Below are 15,594 nucleotides of genomic sequence, written 5' to 3'. Positions count from 1 at the left end.
TATATCTATGCCACATTGTTATATGTCAGCACCCAAACTGCTAGCATGCCTGTTGATACAGAATTGTTAAAATAAACCTTATCAGTATATGTTTTCAGACACTGATTATTCAGTGTCGTTTCACTCTAATCCACCCCAAGGGAATTATTGATAAAAACCTGGGTTACCCCCCTCCCTTTTTCTGGGACGGGTCATAACACCGTCGACTGACACGGACCAACTGACAAACACCAAGAACTGCCGCCACTCTGAGTCACCCGTCTCCAACCCACCACCCAGCCCGCAAATTTGCTCCAGACCAAGAGAACTACGAGACTGGCTCCCTCAGCTCCAGTCCCCTCAGCGTTTCCAAGCTGCTCAGCAGGGGCCAGCTGTAGGACAAGGAAAGTGTAGTGAGAAGTTTTTTTATTGCAGTGTGCCGGGTGTTCCAAAATCACAAGGATCTAAAAGAACACCAACGGTTTGAAAATCGCGCCTTTTGTATTCTTTTGGTCACATAATCATCATGGTTAGGCTTCGCGAATGAAGATTTGGGAAAGGCTTTATCCACATTTGTTACAAGCACGCTGGTGGCTAATAAGGCCAATATGAGATAGACATGTCCGATTGCAAAAGGCACAGCAGAAAGACTCCTTAGATGGTGTATTCTGCAAGGCACAAATGTTTCTGCGTTGTCTTTTCTCCTCAAGAGTGATTCTGCGTGTGTTCTCAAAGGAAGCAGCAGCGTTATAGATGGTGTGTCTCCAGGTCTCCCGATTGGAGGCCAGAATAGACCAGTTATGTTGATCAATATGGCCAAGGCTGAGATGCTGTTTCAGGGAGTCCTTGTATCTTTTCTTCGGGGCTCCTCTCTTGCGGCAGCCAGTGGCAAGTCCACCATAAAGCAAGATCTTAGGGAGGCAGTGATCTTTCATCCTTGAGACATGCCCTGCCCAGCGCAGCTGCGTTCTCAGCAACATGGCCTCAATACTTGTGACTGCTGCCTGTTCTAGAACAGATGTATTAGTCACATAATCTGACCAGTGGATGTTTAGGATTGTTCAGAGGCAGCGTTGATGGAAGCGTTCTAGGAGACGCAGGTGGTGGCCGTAGATGACCCATGATTCGGAACTATATAAGAGAGTAGACAGCACTATGACTCTGTAAACACTGATCTTGGTACTTTTCTTCAAGTGTTTATTCTGCCAAACTCTTTTGTGGTGTTTTCCGAAAGCGCTATATTCCTTTGCTAACCTGTTGTCTATCTCTCCGTCAATCTTACCATCCAAGGAGATGAGGCTACCTAGGTAATTAAACTGCTGGACTGATTTGAGCTCTGATTCGCCAATGGTGATATGGGGATGATGGAAGACTTTCTGAGGTGCAGGTTGATAGAGAACTTCTGTCTTCTTTAAGCTGACCTCCAGCCCAAAGAGCTTGGCAGCATCTGCAAACCAGGATGTTAAACGCTGCAGAGCTGCTTCTGTGTGAGCGACAAGGCATAAAGCAGCTCCCGGACAAGATGATTTAAGGTCTTAGTGTGGGCCTTCAGTCACCTTAGGTTGAATAGGTTTCCATCAGTACGATAACAAATGTAGATACCATCCTGATCATTGAGGTCTGCCATGGCCCTTTGGAGCATTATGCTGAAAAAGACTGTGAATAGGGTTGGAGCAAGAACGCAGCCTTGTTTCACACCACTGGTAATTAGAAAGGGCTCAGAAAGTGCATTGCCATATCTGACTTGGCCATGCTGATCCTCGTAAAGTGAGATGATCATTTTAAGGAACTTGGGGGGACATCCTAAATGTTCCAAAATCTGCCATAGACCTTTTCTGCTCACAGTATTGAAAGCCTTGATGAGATCAACAAAGGTTACATAGAGACCTTTATTCTGTTCCCTGCACTTCTCTTGCAGTTGTCTGAGAACAAATACCATGTGTGTGGTACTCCTGTTGGCTCTGAAACCGCACTGACTTTCAGGTAGAATTCCTTCTGCTATAGTGGGTATTAGTCTGTTCAAGAGTATGCTTGCCAGGATTTTGCCAGCAATGGAGAGTAGAGTAATACCATGGTAATTTGAACAGTCTGATTTAACTCCTTTCTTCTTAAATAAAGTGATGATGACTGCGTCACAAAGGTCTGATGGTAGTTTGCCTAGTTCCCACAACAGCACACCACTAACTCGTGAAATTTAGCATGGAGTGCAAGGCCCCCATGTTTCCAGACTTCGGGTGGAATTCCATCAACCCCAGCTGCCTTGCCGATTTTCACCTGCTGTATGGCCTTGAGGGTTTCTCCTAAAGTGGGGGCAGTATCCAATTCATATTTCACCGGTTGTTGTGTGATGGACTGAATTGCTGAGTCTTGGACTACACGGTTGGTACTGAAAAGAGTCTGAAAGTGTTCAGACCATCAATTCAGAATGGAGGTTTTATCTGTCAGAAGCGATTGACCATCTGCGCTGAGTAGAGGGCTTTGGACCTGGTATGTAGGCCTGTATGCTGCTTTCAGGGCTTCATAGAATCTTCTGTGATAACCCGTATCTGCGCATAATTGAGTTTTTTCAGCTAGGCTAATCCACCACTTATTCTGGATGTCACGGAATTTCTGTTGGAGTTTGCTGCATGCAAGACAAAAGGCTGCTTTTCTTACATGACAGGATAGCAGTGCAAGGCGTGCTTGGTGAGCAGATCTCTTCTTCCTCAGTAATTCCTGGATCTCTTGATTGTTTTCATCAAGCAATGTTCTTGAAGGAGAACCCTAAGGATTCTTCAGAGGATTGCAGGATGCTGTTTTAATATCGTGCTAAAGTGTTTCAGGAGAGGGACCTATAGAATCTATAGAACGATTTTCGAGCCTAGTTTGAAGATTTGCCTGGAATTTGTTTCTCACTATGGTTGATTGGAGATTGTTAACTTGGAGTCTTCTCCTTAAGATACTGCCCCTTTTAGGTTTGAACTCAAGACTGAAGTTTACAGCGCACAAGCTGATGGTCTGTTTGGCATTCTGCACTGGGCATCACGTGGGTATGGTGGACATCGCGAACATCTCTCCGTCACACCAAGACATAGTCAATGAGGTGCCAATGCTTGGATCCAGGATGCATCCAGGTTGCCTTCAGACTATTTTTCTGCTGAAAGATAGTATTAGTGATGGTGAGTTGTTGATTCACACAGAATTCTAGCAGAAAGCGACCATTATCATTGCAGTTTCCAACACCATGCTTGCCTAGCACTCCATTCCAGACTTCAAAGTTCTTTCCTACTCTGACGTTGAAATCACCAAGGATAATGATCTTATCATCTGCAGGAACCTTTTGGGTAAAGCGGTGCAGGTCGGTGTAAAATTTATCTTTTTCAGCAGAGTCAGCTTGGAGAGTTGGGGCATAAATACTAAAGAGGACAACATGTTGTTTGTTGTGTAGTGGAAGACGTAGGGAGATCAGAATGACCTGTTGGCAGATTTTTGAGTTTAGGAACAATGGAGTTTTTAATCATGAAACCAACTCCAGAGATATGCTTTTCGGTTATGGGTTTACCTGACCAAAAGAGTGTGTAACCGGCACCATGTTCTCTAAGACTGCCTTCTTCATGGAGATGAACTTCACTGAGAGCAGCAATGTTGATGTTGAGACATGATAGTTCGTGGGCAATTAGGGCACAGTGACGCTCAGGACGTCCACTATCTGCAGAGTCAAGTACGGTTCTGATGTTCTAGCATGCAAAAGTCAATTTGGGTTGTTGTGGGGTATCTGTCGCAGGTCTTGGTCCTGTGGAGGAAGAAAGACATGACACACACACACTAGGATGAAGAGACACACTAGGATGAAAAGCCAGAGATGTCTACCTGCTCAGTGCAGCAGGCAGTTTTTTATTAAGTTCTCCCACTTCTACTTTCCCACACACACAACACAAACATATTCCCACAAAAACACCGAGGAATGCCGCACCTACACTTCAGTCACATAGCTCAAGGCTGTGTCCATGGGAACTATCTAATTAGCTCCACTGCTCCCATGGAAAACAGCCCAACACTTTATAATATTCCAAACCCCTCAAGCTTCAGTTGTGGGGCTGTGACTTCACCCCACAATTCCCCCCTATTCTGTAGTTGAGCAACAGAGACTGCCCGTATCGTATCCTGCAGGGCCCTTTGCAGGAACTACACTAGACAAGGCAGCATCAGCAACACAACTACAACCACCAACTTTTTAGATGTACAAGGCCCCCCTATTGGCTGTGCAGGGATTCCTGGCTAGATTCTATCTCTACACAGAAGAAACACTCCCGTAGGGAGTCGACAAGGTGCACTCACTGCTGGAGTACACCAGAAGGAACTATTTCTATAGAAAGACGATTCAGGGAACACATCCCGTACCATAGACTCACCACGTGCTCGTTCTATGTCATAACCTACATGATGATTAAAATACACACAGTCTTTTACAAACAGTGACTCTAAAATACCTAACTTTTGAAGTGTAGTGTTAACAGACAACACATCACCCCAGCTATCAACATGATCAAGACACCCGCGCACAGTATGACAGTCCCGTTTCAATAAGTCAGACGTCATCCTGCACCAGGAGAGATGCTTCCATGTCACCCAGAGGAACACCAACAAGACAGGTGTTAAATGGCTGCTCTGGATACGCCAGTGATGCACAAAAGGTCGCGTGATTCAGTTCCTTCATTAGCGTCACCCAGACGTTTCGACTATGCCATGGAGTGAACTTTGACAGGTCAGGAACTGCACTGACAACTTCCAGGACTAACAGCAGGACGTACATACCGCGCAGGTATTCAGCGAGGACTATTATCTGTAGAGACAAACATATCCCTTTCCCCAAGTTATCAAGTCATGTGGATCAGACCATTGACCAGAGACAAGTTCTGCATCTGCATGCTGTGCTCTGTCCTCAGCTCTCACAGGGATCACAAGATTATCAGTTTGGAGGAGGCTTTTTGCCAAGCACAGCATATTTTTCCTGAAACTCTAAAAGAAGGTAAATAAAGACAATCGCCAGAGAAGGTCAAAAGGTTTGAGACATACAGAGTTTTGTCTAGCCTAGAGACTGAGGGGGTTATCCCCTCATTCCCCCTTTCTGTTCTTGAAGCAATTTCTTCAGGGCACCATACACTCTCTCCACAATAACGTGTCCTGTAGAAGAATGTGAAATAGTCGTAACATGAGTGACCCTCTACAAAGCAAAGAAAATGTGGACAGATTTACAGACATAAGACAGCTTATTGTTCATCTGCACTTGAGCGGGTGCTCCAGATGTAGCAAAAGCACAACAGAAGTGTTTAATGACATCATGGTTTTTTTGTCTAGTATGTGCATTAGCAACCACCACATGGGAAAACATGCCAGTGGACACATGGACATGCTTTAAATTACCAAATTCATTGACATGAGTGTCATCTGATTGCCACATCTGTAAGGCCTTAAGGTCTCGAGGGTTAGTACCATAATAGACAGGAGTATAGGCATTATGACACTCTGGACAAGAGTATAGGCATCATGACAGTCTGGACAGGAGTATAGGCATTATGACAATCTGGACAGGAGGCAACAATTAAGTGAGTAATAGAATGAGTCAAGTCAAATTGATGTCTGAAAGCTTCTGCACCTTGATAATAAAAAAAAACTAATGAGACAAGACAGCTTGTTGGTGAATGTTAGGAACAAGTCTCAAAGCGACAGCAAAAACAAAAGCATCTGCCTGGGCATTACCCTCTGTGAAGAAACCTGGCAAAGAGGTATGACTACAAACATGTAGCACAAAATAAGGAACAAGCCTCTGCAAAAGAGTTCTCTAGAGCTGTAACAGGGAGGGGAAGACTATATCAGGGAAAAACAGGTTCGAGGGATTCTGGAACGTGAAAAAACAAACACTGTTGCTAGTTGGCAAAATAGCTATTTATTATGAAAGGTGGCAAACAGAGAAAAGGGGAAAAACAGGCGCCTGAGGGAAAAGGATTAGGGCGGAGGAAAAAGTGCACAAAAGACCCTAGAAAGAAGGCTCGACACCCCATACTCACCCAGGTGTCACCTATAAGATAATCTTACCCATCCTAACCAGTAATGAAGTCTCCCTATGGCAGCTGCGTGTTCCGAAGGGGTGGCAGGCTCCCACTTCAAGCAGGCGCCCCCTCTAAAAGCAACTTGGTCCATCGTGAAGAGCCAGCACCCCCAAAGGAAAACGTGTCTGTCTTTATAAAGTTCATTGAGAGCACCTGCCCCGGGGAGGTGTGGCCAGTACCGCCCCGTCAGGGGCTCTCAATCCCACCCCCTTGGTTATGTAAGGGCACCCCTCCTGCGCATGCGTGAGCACCTTGGAAATCCCCTCACGCAGGTGCAGTGAGTTGAAGGGGGTCTTTCCCAATTGAGGCTGGGGGAGAGCCTTCATCACCTACTCATCACTTTGTCCTCCAAATGTCCTTGACAAGCCATTGACCAATCACAATAGACCAATTAAAACAGTTTACACAGAAGCTCTCCCTCCAAAACCAAGTTCACTGCCTTATCAGAGGACTTGGCAGGAAAAACTATAAACTTCTGCAGGTGGCTAAGGCCAAATACAGACCAAAAAATAACATCCCAACTTCGTCCCAATACAAAAGTTCAAACAAAACTTGAAAAATAAGACCTGGAGATGGACAATACAACACCACCTGATAGAGTTGCTGTAATAAATTAACAACATATGCAGAATCAGTAATAACATTTAAAGACCGATTAGGAAATAACTGAAAAGCAAGAGTTACAGCTCGATGTTCCACAATTTGAGGAGAACCCTCTTGATGAACAATTTGATGTTGCCATCCACATTCTGCTTTCCATGCTACCACAGCTTCACTTGTCTTCCTCGAGCTGTCCACAAAGACTGTAAGGCCATCAAGGGGCTCTGCGCTGCATAGTGTTTTTGTCCAATTGGAATTTCCCTAAAAAAAAAAAAAAAACTTAAGAAGGGAATGTGAAGGTAAATGATAAGAAATTTAGCCGTGGAACCCAGCTAAAGCAGCTTGCAATTCACATTTGTTTCCAAGGCACCACTCAAAGTAATGAGATTGTACAGGTACAACAATGCGCGCTGGATTTCTGCCAGAACACTCTACACACCTTCTTCTAGCCTCAATGATGAGTTGAGCTATGAACTCAAACAATCCAGGAGCAGTTTTTTGAGCCTGATAAGGCAAAAAATAGCCACTCTATGATGCGCAGTAGATCAGACAAATGGTCAAACCACTGTACCAATGCCCCAAAAGGAACACTGTGATCTGCAAAAATAAAAAATTCGACAATTTAACAATGATCAATTCGTGAAACAAATTTAGAATGTAAAACCTGCTCTACTTACTGGATGGTTTGAACTGCTCTTTTAGTCAGTTCCCTTGGTTCCTGAGGATCATCAGAATGTGTAAGTAGGTCAAACAGAGGTGCCAGCTGGGTGTTTGCCATTTCCAAATAGGACCTAATCCAATTCAAAGACCCTAATAGCTTTTGTACGTCAGTAAGAGTTTTGACATCAATATCCAATTGAACTGGCTGAGGAATAACTGCTTTCCATGTACATTTGAACCCTAAATACTTCCAGGGTTCCTCTTGTTGCACCTTCTCAGGAGCAACTACTAGGCCAAAGGATTGTAGACTCTTTCTGGTTTCAGCTTCCAACACACCCAGCTGATCCTCAGTGGCCACAGCCAGCAGAAATATTACCTGTATAATGACAACAAAAGACAGTCAGAAAATTACAGGAGATAATGTTGGAATCATAAACCACTGACAAATTATAGGAATATTTTCATTTCCTGGGAGAGGGTTTTCTATATATATATCACTCGTAGGGTTCTGCACGATTAATAGATGGAACTGAAAATGCGATTTTTTCTCTATAACTGGGGTCTAACTGGATGGTGAAAAAGCAACCCGTCTGAGATCACGCAACAGTCTTCATTTCACAGATTTTTTCTTGATCACAAAGACAGGGGTGATTAAAGGATTCTGAGATAGTTCAATGTGATCAGCATCGAGCTACTCTTCAACAAGCTGTTGCAGAGCCAACAGCTGTTCTGTAGGTATGAACCACTGCTGAAGTCACACAGGATCTGTACGTTGTAAAAGAAAATTCTGAGCAGTACCTCCTAGTCTCACAACCCAAACCCCTGGCTTGACCACAGGTCAGGAGGTCGGCCAGGATGTCCGTGCAATGATAGTTACGTCAGGTCCTGAATGCAGAAGTTCGTCTGCCTGGACAACTGACAACAAGCTTCAAGTATCGTAGAGAGTTCTTAGGTACTGAATAATTGTAATCCAATATGACCCATCTGACTATCCAAAGATGTTGAGGACTCTGTTCGACTGATTATTGTAATTGCTCCAGGATTATGATTATGCAGAAATTCGGCTTTGAATTATGGTTCATTTTCCCCCTAATTTCTAATCAGTTAGGTTTCAAAGTATAACATTCTTACAGGGTTTTTTTCTTCCCCTTGAGTTATTAAAATGCACACAATGTCCTCAAACAAATTCCACAGAGTTGCCTAATTTCTACAAGTTGCCAAGATCAAAACCAGTGGAAAACCAAGCAAGACTTTCAGATTTTCAGCAAAGCTTTAACACTCAAGGTATTCTTTTTCCTACCATAATGAAGTTTAAGGCTTAAAAATTAATGACAGACCACTATTCCTCCTGATTCATACAACAAGAACGCATATGTTATAGTTTTGAACCTTTCAGTGAATTTTTTCTATATTGAGGCAGCCAAGGGCGGGGGGGGGGGGGGGGAAGCAAGTTTTTCCTGTTAGAGAGAGAGAAACATCAAATTCAACAGTGTTTCTAGCTTGGAATCTTAATGGCCCTCAGTGGTTTTTCCCTGCCCCAGTGGAACCCTTTTGTTTCTTCTACCTATGCCCTAGGCAATGGGGGAAGCTCCATAACCTTGGCTGGGACACCAGCCCCAAAGGGAGGGCTCTGGTGGGGGGAGCGGAGGCGGATAAAGGACTGGTAGTTTTAGCTTAGAACTGCCTTTTTTTCCGCTCTGGGACCAGAGCTGCCTTGCTGCCACGCATGCTGCCTGGATCCACGCTGTCTCGCCTTGAATTGCTGTGCCCAACTTCTACCTGCACTCTTCACCTTTGCTCGCTGCTCACAGGAGGGTCCCAGCTGCCCCCCTGCTGATTCAGACCTCAGTGACTGTCCGCGCTGAAGACAGTTGTCGACAGCGTGAGTTTGCGGGAACCCCCTGAAGGGGATACCACCACCCTCCTTTCCCTTCCCATGCCAACAGCAGCCTGCACCATCTGGGGGGAAACTCCGAGCTCGCATCGGACAGACCCACCTGCTGCCCACGCGCCGGTTTCCCACAGATGCAGTAGAGCTGCTGCCACCGGAGCCCAACAACGCCCCTGCTGACCATCAGTGAGTAACTGCAGCCTTCGCTGTTTGTGCACCGAAAGGGGAAGTAGTACTTAATTGTTTGAAAGTTTCGGTTACGGTGTTATTGCTTGTTCTGTTTTTGTTCTATATATTTTTAGTAAAGAACTGTTACTCCCTTTTCTATATTTTTTGTCTGAAAACTCTTAATTTCGAAGTTATAATAATTTGGAGGAAGGAGGTGTTTTTTTTCTATCCCAGGAAGGTTCCCGTCTTCCTTGACCGATATTTGTCTTGCCAAACTAAGACAACATGCTATCTGCAAAATGTCAGTTCATGCAATAGAAACACCTATCAAGGAGGAATAACAGCAGAAACACCACCCCAACACACACACACCAGTGAAATGGTGTTCTTATGCTCAACAGAAGTGTAGTGGGTTGGGTTTTTGGATTTTTTAGGCCTTCCTTAGCAATGGGGGCAGAAATCTAAGGAAGTATTCCATATCATCCCTTTCCGTAGCACAACATATAAAAAGATGCAGAAAAGAGAGTTCGCACTCTTCTCCCGGTGACTGAAGGCGACAGGTCTCTCCGCAGATGGTCTTTGCTTGTATATCCTAGGCCTGCTGCTCAGACCTGCCGTTATCTCCAATTTCTTCGGGAGGCATGGGGGAGTTGGTTGGTGCTTCGCACAGTTCTGCTGTCTCATTCAGGGAAGTATTTAATTCTTTTTTTTGCATTTATTTGCTAGCTCTATAGTAACAGTGTATATTTAGAGGATATTTGTTTTAGTGGGGTTTTTTAATCCCTGTTTCCCCTTCCCTTTTCCCTTTTTTCCCCCCTCAGGAGTTCCCTATCATATGTAAAATATATTAAAATTGTATATATAATTGTAAATATATATTTTTGCTATAGCTTTGGTTGTTCGGGGTTTTTTTTCCTTCCCTCTCTGGGGAGTAGGCTCTTTCACTGGGTCTCCACAATTTGGCAGAAAGCCAGATCCAAACTCTCTTTCTCACTCCTCTTTCCCTCATTCTTCCCAAACTTCTGTTCATCTTTTATAGGATTCAAAGGAGGTTGTGTGTGGTTTCTTGGCACGTAGCCCTATTCAGATGTTCGCAGAGATATGATAACTATGAACAATACCAGGATCTTTTGGCAGGAAAACTCCAGTGGGAAAACTCTGGTGAGAACTTCTGGTGGAAAACTGACACAGAAGTTTTGGTAGGAAGTTTTTGACAGGCAGAAACAATGGTAAAACATAATTTTCGGCATTTGTATGTTATCTGTCTGTTACACTATGGGAGGATCCAGGAGAAAACAGTATTTCAGAAAAGGAAAAAATCCCACACATTTTCCAGTCTGTAATTTTATCTACCAAGACATGGGAAAATAAAAATTACATTTTTTTAGAACTGAAAAGGAGCTTCTGAAAGACTATTTTCTAGAAGACACAAAAATAGAAGATTCATTAGGGATGGAGGACTAAAATATCCCCTGGCCTATGAGAACCGTTAGTATATTCTCAATAAGAAAAGGATTCTCAGTTTCTAGCAATAAACAAGCAGTAAGGTAAGGAAAATCCTCCCTGCTGCTTGATAGCACTGCTGAGCATCACTAGGAGAAACCCAGGCACCCCAGTAACATTCAGTAATCCCTGCCATGGAGGAGACACCATTATGGAAGATGTTCATGTGCACATGGCAACAAACTATAAGGGTGGTGAGGCACTGGAACAGGTTGCCCAGAGAAACTGTGGATGTCCCATCTCTGGCAGTGTTCAAGGTCAGGTTGGATGTGGCTTTGAGCAACCTGGTCTAGTGGAAGGTGTCCCTGCCCATGGCAGGGGGTTTGGAAATAGATGGTCTTTAAGGTCCCTCCCAACCCAAACCATTCTAGGATTCAATGATACAAAGCACTAGCTTCAGGTCACAGTTCTTTAATATCATGATCATATTGACCTTGGTTGAGTTTGTACACATAATCATATATTTCAGCTGAAAGTACCTGAACTTAACCATCCAGTTTTGGGAAAGTAGTTGTGCTGGTTTAAAAGTTAACCAGCAGGGGAAATGAACTCAACTCAAAAGAGAGATTGCAAGTCAGAATAACAATTTAATAAAATAATACAATAAGCACGACTACACAGACAAGCAATTGGTCTCAACCCACAAAACCCAAATGTACAACCTGGCACCCCAGGGCACAAACAAAACAGTGCTCCCTGGTCCCCCCCCGGAGTCCAAAGCAAAGGGAGAGGGGGAAAAAAAAACCTGCTGGTGGGAAAGCTGCTGCAGTCCGGCCAAAGTGGTGATTGCAGTTCAGTTGAGGGTGGTGGTCTCAGTCTGGCTGAGAGCGGTGAGCTGCGGTCCTCCTCTGGATCCCACGAGAGGTGGAAAGGTTCTGAAACTCCAGGTTTATATATTCTCCAGCTCAGGCAGCAATGCTTAGCCCCTCCCTCAGAGCGGGGAATTCCATAAAAGGATGCTCAATCCTTCCCTCAGAGTGGGGAATTCCATAAAAGGGTGTGAGGGTGCTCAGTCAGGGAATTCCACAAAAGGGCATGAGGACAGGAGCATGGGGGGGGGGGGGGGGCACCTCGCAGGCCTCTACTGACAACAGTTTCTGGGAAATGGCATGGAGGGCTATAGAATACACAGTTTTGGGCTACACCCATCCAGTGATGAATCGGTCCCAGCTGTTCTAACTAGGACAGTAGTACACATCCAAATCATATTTATCAGTTCTACAATTTTCCGAGGCATGAGAAAAAGGTATCACCTGGTGTGGGGATTCAAATAGACTGTGAGCACAGGAGTGAAACACTGAGGATTCAAAGAAAAGTATACTTAAACACACAGAATTAACTAGCTCAGATCCAAGCAAACATGAGGTACAGTATTGCTCACACAGACTTTAGGAAAAAATTCCAGGCTTGACAGGAATTCCTGCCTCATCCTATGATCTGGTGGTCAGCATTTTCAAAGCCCTTTAATAAATCAAGGAATTATTTTATTTACTTTTTTATGTAGAGGGTAGGTCCACAGACTTCAGCAAAACTAAAATTAATAATAGTGACATTTGCTTCCTAACAGCACAGACTTCTTTAAAGAAAATGGTTTTATCTTGTTTTATTTCAAAGGTATCAAAACAGGAGAGGTTTTACAGTGGCAGTGATTACTGTAACATCTCAACATGGCAAGCAGCAAGAATACTTTGCATGCAAATTGTCACTACAAACTCATCTATACACAGGTAGCATCTGTGTGACACCAGGTATCACATATCAGGGATGGAAGTAAAGAGTTATCAAGGGCAATTATCTTCTGTAGGAATGAGAACAGCACAACCACTATACCCAGGTTACATAATAAGAACTCCTACTAGAAAGGGGGGAGAAGAAATCAAAATTAAATTTAAACTTACAAGCTCAAATACTGCCCCTCTGATACTAGAGGTCACCTCTTTTTCCTGATACCAAAACTTAATCCCTCAAACCTGGACTATCATATAAATGCCATTTGGGAATTTAATGTACACACACCAACTCAAACATACAGGAATACTAACAAAAGCCAAAATTGCCTCTTTATATTTCACAAGAGCCAAAATTTGACACTATCCCGCACAACATCCTTGTCTCTAAACTGGAGAGACATGGATTTGATGGATGGACCACTCAATGGAGAAGGAATTGGCTGGATTGTCACACTCAAAGAGCTGCAGTTAACAGGTCAATGTCCAAGTGGAGAGCAGTGACAAGTGGTCTTCCTCAGGAGTCAGTATTAGGACTGGTACATTTTAACATCTTCATTGGCGACATGGACAGTGGGACTGAGTGCACTCTCAGCAAGTTTGCTGATGACACCAAGATGTGTGGTGCAGTTAACATGCTGGAGGGAAGGAATGTCATGCAGAGGGATTATGATAGGGTTGGGAGGTGGGGTCATGCAAACCTCATGAAGTTCAACAAGGCGAAGTGCAAGGTTGGGGCAATCCCAAGCACAAGTACAGGTTGGGCAGATAGCAGATCGAGAGCAGCCCTGAAGAGAAAGACTTGGGAGCGTTGGTTGAGGAGAAGCTCAACATGACCCAGCAACATGTGCTCACAGCCCAGAAAGTCAACTGTGTCCTGGATTGCATTAAAGAAGTGTGGTCAGCAGGTCAAGGGAGGAGATTCCCCCCCGCTCTTGTGAGACCCCCCTGGAGTACTGCATCCAGAGCTGAGGTCCCCAACACAAGAAAGACATGGAGCTGTTGAACCAACACCAGAGGACACGAAGATGATCAGAGGGGCTGGAGCACCTCTGCTATGGAGACAGGTTGAGAGAGTTGGGGTTGTTCAGCCTAGAGAAGGCGCTGGGGAAACCTTAGAGCACCTTCCAGTACCTAAAGGGGTTTCAAGACAGCTGGAGGGGGACTTTGGACAAGGGCAATAATAGTATGTAGTGATAGGACAAGGGGAAATGGTTTTAAACTGACAGAGGGTAGGTTTTAGTTTAGATATTATGAAGAAATTCTTTACTGTGAGTGGTGAAGCACTGGAACAGGTTGCCCAGAGAAGCTCTGGTTGCCCCATCCCTGGAAGTGTTCAAGGTCAGGTTGGATGGGGCTTTGAGCAACTTGGTCTAGGGAAAGGTGTCCCTGCCCATGGCAGGGGGCTTGGAACTAGATGAACTTTAAGGTCCCTTCCAACCCAAGCCATTCTATGATTCCATGAAATTATGAGTTATCTATCATATGTATAGGCAACAATAACTGACCAAGTAAAACATATTATTGAAACAGTCAAATTATTTTTATTTTGTTGGGATTTAATCACTTTGTATTTGCAGCTACTGATCATAGTATAAGGAGTTTCTTCATCAGTGACTTAGTTTTTTATAAGAGAAACATCTTTTCAGTAGAGGTGAGGAAGAATGGTAAATTAAGATGCTTATTAGTCAAACAAAATTCATCCTTTTCATTGACTGCAGATTTTTATTTCTGGCTTCATACTACCAGAAACCAGATTCTTTGGTCAGCTTTTCTGGCATATATTGTAAAAAAACCCCATTACTTCCAAAAAGAAGAGGGGGGAAAAAAAGGAAAAAAAAAATCATTGGAGTTATTTAGTTATTTTAGAGTGATTGAATTCAATTGCCTTACTTTAAATGTATTAACAATCAGTCCCACAGACTTCAGTAAAACCAGAATTAATAAAAGACAGTGAAAGGTGGTTCGTGACAGTAGTCATCTTTGAAGAACGTGGTTTTATCTGCTTTTATTTTAAAGGCATCACAATATAAGAGGTTTCAAAGTGTCAGTGACTTCTGTTAAAATATCTCAACATGGCAAGAGAAAGTATTCTACATACTAACTGTAACTATAAACATACCCATACTACAACATCTACTCTTAGTATGGTAAGAAAAAGACACAAACCAAAGCAGACAACTACCCCCTCTAAATGAGGAGAAAAAACCCAAAGGAGTAGCTTTCCTGACAGTTTTTTTCCTCACAATAAAGCTTTTTTCTTTGCCATTGAATACAAAACAGAAGAATCAGCCCATTCAGTAAATTCATACTGTGGGAATGCTGATTTTAATGGACTAGTTGGAGGAAAGACATCAAAGAATATAAAGCTGCATATGATTTATTGTATCAATTTAAAAATGCACCATATTAAGGCAACAAAGTTACTCATTTTTATGTATTTCCATTAAAGGCTTATGCACACTATTCTTGAATCAGCAACTCATGAATAACTCACAGGAAGGAAGGAAGCAGAACATTAAATATTAAGCACATGAGTTTCAGCAGGTTCTGTGTTAGTTAACTTTAAGTTTTCCACCAAGAAAGAATTGTAACTAATACCACCGCCAAGGAGGAGGTTGCACTCTTGGTAGCAACTTCTAGGAGAGCCAGACAAACACAAAGACCTGCCTAAACCAAGAGCTAAGGTTCCAAAGTAAACCTCACAGCTCTTGTTCATAACAATAACTTAAAAAGTAATCCAGAAAAGCTGTATTCTATTTTTCCAATATCCAAACATTATTCAGATTGTTGCCTTAAGAGAGTGTGGAGAAAAGACTCCAGGTCAATTTAGTGTATAAGATAAGATAAAGAGAGTAGGTCCTTTAATTAGGCCTGAGGCCAGAGGAATACATATGACGCGCGCCTGCCCAGACAGTGGTTCTATGATTTATAATAAGGTCCATCCAATCTCAGATTTGTCCACCCCCAGTTCTGC

Source organism: Corapipo altera, unplaced genomic scaffold (genome assembly GCF_003945725.1).
Source record: "Corapipo altera isolate COAL_440 unplaced genomic scaffold, ASM394572v1 61242, whole genome shotgun sequence".
NCBI lineage: Eukaryota > Metazoa > Chordata > Aves > Passeriformes > Pipridae > Corapipo > Corapipo altera.
The sequence above is the reverse complement of the archived record's forward strand: the minus strand, read 5'-3'. Positions refer to the sequence as shown.